Raw genomic sequence first — 9,080 nt, 5'->3', positions numbered from 1 at the left:
TAAAACCTTCCCCTTAGGATAATTTCAAGCCCTTACCCTGTCTCTAGTTACCAAATGTAGTTATAAATGAACCATATTGGTGCCCTAACACACCTTAAAATCATTAGGTGGCGACTCTCCAAAAAATACAACCCCTTTCTAAGAGGAAAGAGTTGTCCCATACCAAATGTCATGAACCCGATTTCCGCGGAGGGAAAAGGAGGCACGACACGTGACACCAATGTATAGATACTCATCGCCTCACCTATACGTCGTACTCGACACTAGCACATAGCAAATAAGTTACAACACCTATTCCCTCAAGCTAAGGTTAGACCAAACACTTACCTCAGATTCTACGACCAAACTCAAGCCTCAAATAACGCTTTCCCTCTAGATTTATCCTCCAATTCAGTTGTATCTAGTCAACATTAAATTATTAACATTAATTGAAGAGAAAGAAACCAATCCAAATGAAAAATTACAGATTTCTCAACATTCTTCCAAAAAAAGTCAAAACCCGACCCCGAGCCCGCTTGGTCAAAACTCGAGGTTCAAACCAAAACCCGTTCACCCATTCACCCACGAGCCCGAATATACAATTAGTTTCGGAATCCGACCCCAAATCGAGGTCTAAATCCCCAAATTTATAAAATCCCCAATTCTCTTAAAATCCCTAATTTCTACTACCTATGATTTAGGCCTAGAAATCTAATGGGTGTTGATGAAAAATGAAAGAAATCAGTTCAAGAACACATACCTATGATTTGGTGTTGAAATTTCTCTTCAAAAATTGCCCAAGGTCGGATTCTAGGGAAGGAGATATGAAAATTTGAAGGAATCCCGACCTAGGTTCTGTTTTAAATTCGCTGGACAAGTCTTCTTTGCGTTCTCGAGAAGCCTGTCGCATTCGCGAAGCATTGTCTAGAAGAGCCTTCGCATTCGTGAGATACTGTACGCTTTTGCGAAGGTTCACCCCCTGACCTTCGCGTTCGCGAGCCATTCGCTGCGTTCGCGTAGAGTATTTTCCCCCTCCCCAGGTCCCTGCCAGAATGGCCTTCACGTTCGCGATAGCCAGGTCGCGTTCACGAAGGGTAACGCCCCAACGCTCCGCATTCGCGACCTGTGCCTTGCGTTTTCGTAGAAGAAATTTCCTTCAGATAATTTTTACTTTTCATGTTCATGATAGTTTCTTCGCGAACGCGAAGAAGGAACCATTTGTGCAAGTGCAACAGCAAAAACAACAGAAATCTCTAAGTCCAAAACATCCCGAAACCTATCCTAAACTCACCCGAGCCCTCGGGGCTCCAAACCACACATGCACACAAGTCTAATAATATCATACAGACTTACTCGTGCGATCAAATTGCCCAAATAACATCTTAAACAACGAATTTAGCATCAAAGTCAATGAAAATCCCAAGAACTCTTTACCAAATTTTACACGCAGAACTTAAATACCATATTAAACCTGTACTAGGCCCCGAAACCAAAATACGGGTCCGGTACCATCAAATTCAAACATTGTTAAATTTCCAAAAACTCTTATATTTTCAGTTAAATAATTTCTTTCAAAACACATTTTCTAGGGATAGGGACCTCGGAATTCAATTCCGGACATACGCCCAAGTCCCATATTTTCCTAAGATCCGGATCTGTTTATCCAAAATATTGACATACGTCAACTTAAATTCAAATTTAAAGGCAACATTGGCATTTTCCTCAAATTTTCACATAAGGGCTTCCCGAAAGCGCACCCGGATTGCACACACAAATCAAGGAGTAAGAAAATGAGGTCTTGAAGGCCTCAAAACCCCGGATTGGGTTCTAAAATACAAGATGACCTTTTGAGTCATCACGCTATCATGATTGTTTTAAAAGGTCTCGAACACTGAATTTTAGAGAATAAGAATATGCATTGAAAGCTTCTAGGTTGGATGAGGAAGAATAGGGAGAGAAAATAAGGCAAATTAGATTCTAAGATATTATTTTGTGTATAACTGGTAAATTGTATATTAACTTGAAATTAAGTTAAAACTTCTATATTGAGGGTAAGTTCCAAAAGTAGTATAGCTATATAAAAATATCTATTTATATTGTTGAAATGACATAAGGTAGCCATTCTAGAAGGCTATTTTTTAGGAATTAGCAAATGTGTTATGAATTTTAGTTTTTCAGTTTAAATTTTCAGGACACAAAGTCTTGAAATTAAGATTTTTAATTTAAATTTTTAAGACAAAATAAGTATTGGCTAATCTCTAAATAGCAGCTTTAAGAATGACGATTTGTGTATCTTCCCCATATTTATTCCCATTGGCCCTATCCAAATTAATTTGTAGCTTTAGCCCAAAATTTTCACTTGGTTTGTGGTTATGACGGGCTGATCCATTGGTGGTGCACCCACGAGTTAATTGAATGTTTTTTCTTCCTTTAAATATATTGTTTTAAAACTATGGTATTTATCTTTGATTCGTAGAAGACGACCCAACGTACAACCACAAAGGTTCTTTTTCTTCTTATATTTGGAGGATAAAAAATAAAAGTTACTAATTTCAGCATTTGAAAGGTTAGTTAAAAAAATAATTGGAAGGAGAGTTCAGCCTTTTTAGAATGAGGGAGGAAAGAGAAAGAATAAAAAAAGTGGATTCAACATTTAGTTGTGACGACCCGGCCAGTCGTCTCACGAGTTATCGCTCTGTTTCTCCCATTTCTGCTTCTTATTGCTTGATTTATCGGTTCTAGGTATGATCGGGTTGGTTGACTCGGGTTTAGAGATGTTTTGGTAAGGTTTGAGACACTTAGTCTCTTTTGAGGAAGCTTAAGTTGGAAAAGTCAACCGGATATTGACTTATATGTTATAGGGCTCGGATGTGAGTTTCGATGGTTCGGATATCTTCGGGAGGTGATTTGGGATTTAGAAGCGTGATCGGAATATGTTTTGGAGATCCGGAGTAGATTTAGGCTTGAATTGGCGAAATTGGAATTTTGGCATTTTCCGGTTGATAGATGAGATTTTGATATAGGGGTCGGAATGGAATTTTGGGAGTTGCAGTAGTTCTGTGGTGTCATTTGGGATGCGTGTGCAAAATTTTAGGTCATTCGGACGTGGTTTGGTAGTTTTTTTGATCAAAAGCGTAATATAGAAGATTTTAGAATTCTTAGGCTTGAATCCGATGCGAATTAGATGTTTTGAAGTTGTTTTGAGCGTTCTGAAGATTGGAACAAGTTTGAATGATGTAATGGGATATATTGGCATATTTTATTGAGGTCCCGGGGGCCTCACGTGAGTTTCGGGTAGTCAATCGGACCATTTCATGTTTTGGAAAACTGCAAAAAACTACTGTTGGGTGTTGCAGAAAAAATGACCTTCGCATTTGCGAGTAGGCCCTCGCGTTCGCGAAGGGTTAGGAGGTGAGGTTGGAGTTTTGGCCTTCACGTTCGCGAGGGAGGTCCCGCATTCGTGAAGGGCTGGGCCATTGGGTATCGCATTCGCGAGAAGGGGAGCACGTTCGCGAAGGTGGAGCTGAAGGGTCATCGCGTTCGCGAGGGACTGGCCGCATTCGCGTAAGAGGAAAATTTGTTCAACCTGAGTTTGTGCTTCGCGAACACGAGGCTTTAACCGCATTCGCGAAGAAGGAATGGATGCCTGGGCAGAATGTTTAAATAGTCATTTGGTCCTCGATTTTGGGGTTAACTTCCACATTTGAGCGATTTTGGAGCTTTTTGAAGAGGATTGAAGAGGGATTTAAGGAGAAACACTTGGAGGTAAGATTTATGGACTTAATACTCAATTCTTATGTGAATTCTACCTAATTAATCATGGAATTTAAGCCTAATATTGAAAAACTAGGGCTTGTAATTGGAGACCTAGAATTTGGGATTTGAGGGGTCGTTTGTAGTTGGATTTTGATGCTTTTGGTATGAATGAACTCGAGGAGTGATAAGGAGTCTATTGATGTAATTTTTATCGGAATCCGAGACGTGGGCCCGGGGGTCGGGTTTGGCCAATTTCGGGATTTGTGTTGTAATTTGATTTCTTTCGAGTGGGATTTATTCCCTTAGCATATTTTGATGGTTTTACACTAATTTTGGTTAGATTTGGAGCATCCGAAGGCCGATTCGAGGGGCAAAGGCATTGCGAGCTAGAGATTTGGACCGGGTAGAGGTGAGTAATGATTGTAAATATTGTCCTGAGGGTATGAAACCCCGGATTGTACATCGTTGTGCTATATTGAGATGACGCACATGCTAGATAACGAGCGTGGGGTCGTGCGCTGTTGGGGATTGTGACTTAGTCCATCCCGTATGAAAATTTTACCGCGTATTTGATTGAAAACTATTTGTTATCATCATGTTTTGGGCTGAATGCCATATTTGGGCCTTGTGCCAACTATTTGGACCTTTAGAGGATTTTTCCTGATATTTCCTCACTATTTTGACTTTATACTTGTACTCAGTCATGCTTTATTCTACTGTTTTTATAACTCAGCCATGTTTATCTTGTTTTAATATATTAAATAATATTTTAAATGATAATTTGAGCTGATCATCATGTTTTACAGTTGCTCGAGTGGCTTATGAGATTTTGACTGAGTAAGGCCGAGGGCCTGTGCTGTGAGGATACACTAATCTATGATTTTGAGGCCGAGGGCCTGAGATTGTACGCCACGCGATGGCTTGTTGATATGAGGCCGAGAGCCTACTGATTATGCCACGAGATGGCTGGATATTGCGCTTGGGCCGTAAGGGGCCCCTCTAGGAGTCTGCACACCCCAGTGAGCGCGGGTACCCATTGTGATGTGAGATATAGCCCGAGGGGCTGGTATTATTCCTTGTGTTTCCCGAGGGGCTGATTCTGTTGGTATTCTGCCCGAGTGGCGATTCTTTATGTGTTTATCTTTTCTAGCTGTGTGTCATTTACTTGCTTAACTGTTAAAAGGTATTTTAAAGAAGCTTAAACTGAATTAAGGTGATTTCACATGTTTCCACTGTTTCATTGCTTTTACTAGATTTTACTGTTTCTTTATAGCCTGTTGATGTGCCTTTACATGATTTCTTATTGCTCAGTCCTCATTTATTATTATTATTCACTAAGTTGGAGTACTCACTTTACTCCCTGCATCCCATATGCAGATTCAGGCACATCAGGTCATGCTTGTGAGGGTTGAGAGCTTCTAGCAGACTTCAGAGATTCACTAGGTAGTTGCTCGGTGTTCGCAGCCCAGTGCTTCTCCCTCTATCTTTCTTTCTCCTGTTTTAGTTATGTAATAGTTGTGTAGACTCTTTTAGACTTGTAGTTTTTATTATAAATGCTCATGATTGGTGACACACCGATATCGGGCTATGTCTATTCTGCAAACTGTACTATTTATCTTATTTTAGGATTTTTATTATTATGTTAAAGACTTATTTTTTATTATCTAATTGCTTAAAAATGAATTAGGAGCGTGTCAGATGGCCTTATCTTCACGAGAGGCGTCATCATGATCGGGTCTGGGTTTAAGGTTGTGATAAGTTGGTATTAGAGCCTAGGTTACATAGGTCTCACAAGTCATGAGCAAGTTTAGTAGAGTCTCATGGATCGGTACATAGACGTCTGTATTTATCCTCGAGAGGCTGCAGAACCTTTATGAAAAACTTCATATTCGTGAAATACTTCTCGTGTGAATTTGTTGATCTGAGTACTAAACTTCTATTATTCTATTCTCTCATAGATGGTGAGGACACACGCTACTGGTCAGGATGGACGACCACCAGTACCACCAGTTGTGGCCACTAGAGGGTGAGGACGCAGTCGTGGTCGCGGTAGGGGCAGAGGTGTGTCCCGCACAACAGTTGGGGAAGCACCTGCAGATCCACCATCCGCCCTAGTTAGGGATCAAGCCCCAGTTGGGGACGCTCTAGCAGCACCAGCTGTGCCCATTGTGATTCTGGGTCTTCAGAAGGCCTTGGCTCAGATTCTATTGGTATGCACTGGCCTAGCTCAGGCGGTTTCAGTTAATACAGCCGCAACTACTTCTCAGGCCGGGGGAGGCACTCAGACTCCACTGCTCGCACACCTAAGCAGGTCGTGCAGGGACTTCAGACACCGGGGGCATATCCAGCCCAATCGGTTGCAGCTGCTCAAGACTATGTGGTTCTTTCCATACCATAGGACGAGAAACATAGGTTGGAGAGGTTGGGTAGGCTTCAGCCTCCGACTTTTAGTGGTGCAGAGGGTGAGGATGCCCAGGGTTTCTTGTATAAGTGTTAGAGGATGCTTCGTACAACGGGTATTCTGGAGACCAGTGGGGTCGCTTTCACGACTTATTAGTTTTTTGGAGCTGCCTTCACTTGGTGGGAGGATTTTGAGAGGCGTAGGTCTATTGGTGTAGCACACCTTACCTGGTAGCAGCTCTCCGTTCTCTTCTTGGAGAAGTATGTGCCGCAGTCTCGCAGAGAGGAGCTGCACAGGCAATTGAGTGGTTTCATCAGGGAGAGATGACTGTGATACAATATGAGATGAGGTTCTCCGTTCTCTTTTTCTGGATACACCCCCTGAGTCTCTTATTTCACATATTCATGTATCTACTTCAGTGGGCGATATTGTTGTTGTAGACCGTGTATACTGGTCGTGTGTGGTGACTATTGGAGGTCTGGGGACCCGAGTGGATCTTTTACTATTATATATGGTGGATTTTGATGTTATTTTGGGCATGGATTGGTTATCTCCATGTCGTTCTATTCTGGACTGTCATGCTAAGACAGTCACATTGACTATATTGGGTGTGCCACGGATTGAGTGGAGAGATTTGACTGATTATGTTCCCAGTAGGGTTATCTCATTCTTAAAGGCCCATCGTATGGTTAGGAAGGGTTATCTTCCGTATCTAGCCTTTGTGAGGGATGTCGGTGCAAAGACTCCCAGTATTGATTCTATTCCAGTTGTGAGAGAGTTTCTCGATGTGTTTCCTGCAGACCTGTCAGGCATCCTACCTGACAGGGATATTGATTTTGGTATTGATCTGGTACCGAGCACTCAACCCATCCCTATTATGTTATATCGTATGGCACTAGCGGAGTTGAAGGAGTTAAAGGAGCAGCTTCAGAAATTCCTTGATAAGGGGTTCATTCGGCCTAGTGTGTCGCCTTGGGGTGCGCCGGTTCTATTTGTGAAGAAGAAGGATGGAACTATGAGGATGTGCATTCATTATAGGCAGTTGAACAAAGTAACAGTTAATAACAAGTATCCTTTGCCTCACATTAATGATTTATTCGACCAGCTTCAGGGAGCAAGAGTGTTCTCCAAGATTGATCTCCATTCAGGTTATCACCAGTTGAAGATCAGGGACTCGGATATTCTCAAGACAGCTTTTAGGACCCGATATGGTCATTATGAGTTCTTGGTGATGTCTTTTGGGCTGACCTATGCCCCAGCAGCGTTCATGCATTTGATGAACAACGTGTTCCGGCCTTATCTCTACTCGTTTGTCATAGTCTTCATTGATGATATTCTGGTGTATTCGCGTAGTCAGGAGGAGCACGCGGAGCATTTGAGAGTTATGTTGTAGAGATTGAGGGAGGAGAAGCTTTATGGAAAATTCTCCAAGTGTGAGTTTTGGCTTAATTCAGTGGCTTTGTTGGGGCATGTGGTGTCCAACAATGGTATTCAGGTTGATTCGAAGAAGATAAAAGCGGTTCAGAGTTGGCCCAGACCGTCCTTAGCCATAGAGATTCACAACTTTCTTGGTTTGGCGGGTTATTACCGTCGGTTTGTTCAGGGATTCTCATCTATCACATCACCCTTGACCAAGTTGACTCAGAAGGGTTCTTCATTTGTGTGGTCGGACGAGTGTGAGGAGAACTTTCAGAAGCTCAAGACAGCCTTGACCACAACTCTAGTGTTAGTTCTGTCGTCAGCTTCAGGTTCATATACCATGCATTGTGATTCTTCGAGAGTTGGTATTGGGTGTGTATTGATGCAGAAGGGTAGAGTTATTGCTTATGCTTCTCGTCAGTTGAAGCCCCATGAGAAGAACTACCCCGTTCATGATTTGGAGTTGTATGCCATTGTTCACGCGTTGAAGATTTGGATGCATTATTTGTATGGTGTGTCTTGCAAGGTATTTACTGATCATCGTAGCCTCCAACACTTGTTCAAGCAGAAGGATCTCAATTTGAGGCAGCGAAGGTGGTTGGAGTTGCTAAAGGATTATAATATTACTATATTGTATAATTCGGGAAAGGCCAATGTGGTGGCCGATGCTTTGAGTCGGAAGGCGGTGAGTATGGGGAGCTTGGCATATATTCCAGTTGGGGAGAGACCTCTTGCAGTTGTTGTTTAGGCCTTGGCTAATCGGTTCGTGAGGCTGGATATTTTAGACCCAGTCGGGTATTGGCTTGTGTGATTTCTCGGTCTTCCTTATATGATCGCATCAGAGAGCACCAGTATGATGATCCTCATTTGCTTGTCCTTAAGTATAGAGTTCATCACGATGATACTAAAGATGTGACTATTGGTGATGATGGGGTGTTGAGGATGCAGGGCCGGATATGTGTGCCCAATGTAGATAGGCTTCAGGAGTTGATTCTGGAGGAGGCCCATAGCTTGCGGTATTCCATTCATCCAGGTGCCGCGAAGATGTATCAGGATCTGAGACAGCATTATTGGTGGAGAAGAATGAAGAAGGACATTGTGGGATTTGTAGCTCGATGTCTCAATTGTCAGCCGGTGAAATATGAGCATTAAAGACCAGGTTGCTTGCTTCAGTGGATGGATATTCCAGAGTGGAAGTGGGAGAGGATCACTATGGACTTTGTAGTTGGACTCCCACGGACTTTGAGAAGTTTGATGCTATTTGGGTGATTCTGGGTCGGCTGACCAAGTCCGCACACTTCATTCCTGGGTGTACTACCTATCATTTAGAGCGAATGGCAGAGATCTATATCCGGGAGATTGTTCATTTGCATGGTGTCCCAGTTTCCATCATTTCAGATAGGGAAACTCAATTTAATTCGTAGTTTTGGAGGTCTGTGCAGCGAGAGTTGGGTACTTAGGTTGAGTTGAGCACAACCTTTCACCCTCAAACGGACGGATAGTTCGAACGCATTATTCATATATT

This window comes from Nicotiana tabacum, chromosome 9 (assembly GCF_000715075.1).
Source record: "Nicotiana tabacum cultivar K326 chromosome 9, ASM71507v2, whole genome shotgun sequence".
NCBI lineage: Eukaryota > Viridiplantae > Streptophyta > Magnoliopsida > Solanales > Solanaceae > Nicotiana > Nicotiana tabacum.
This window is presented reverse-complemented; position numbering follows the sequence as displayed.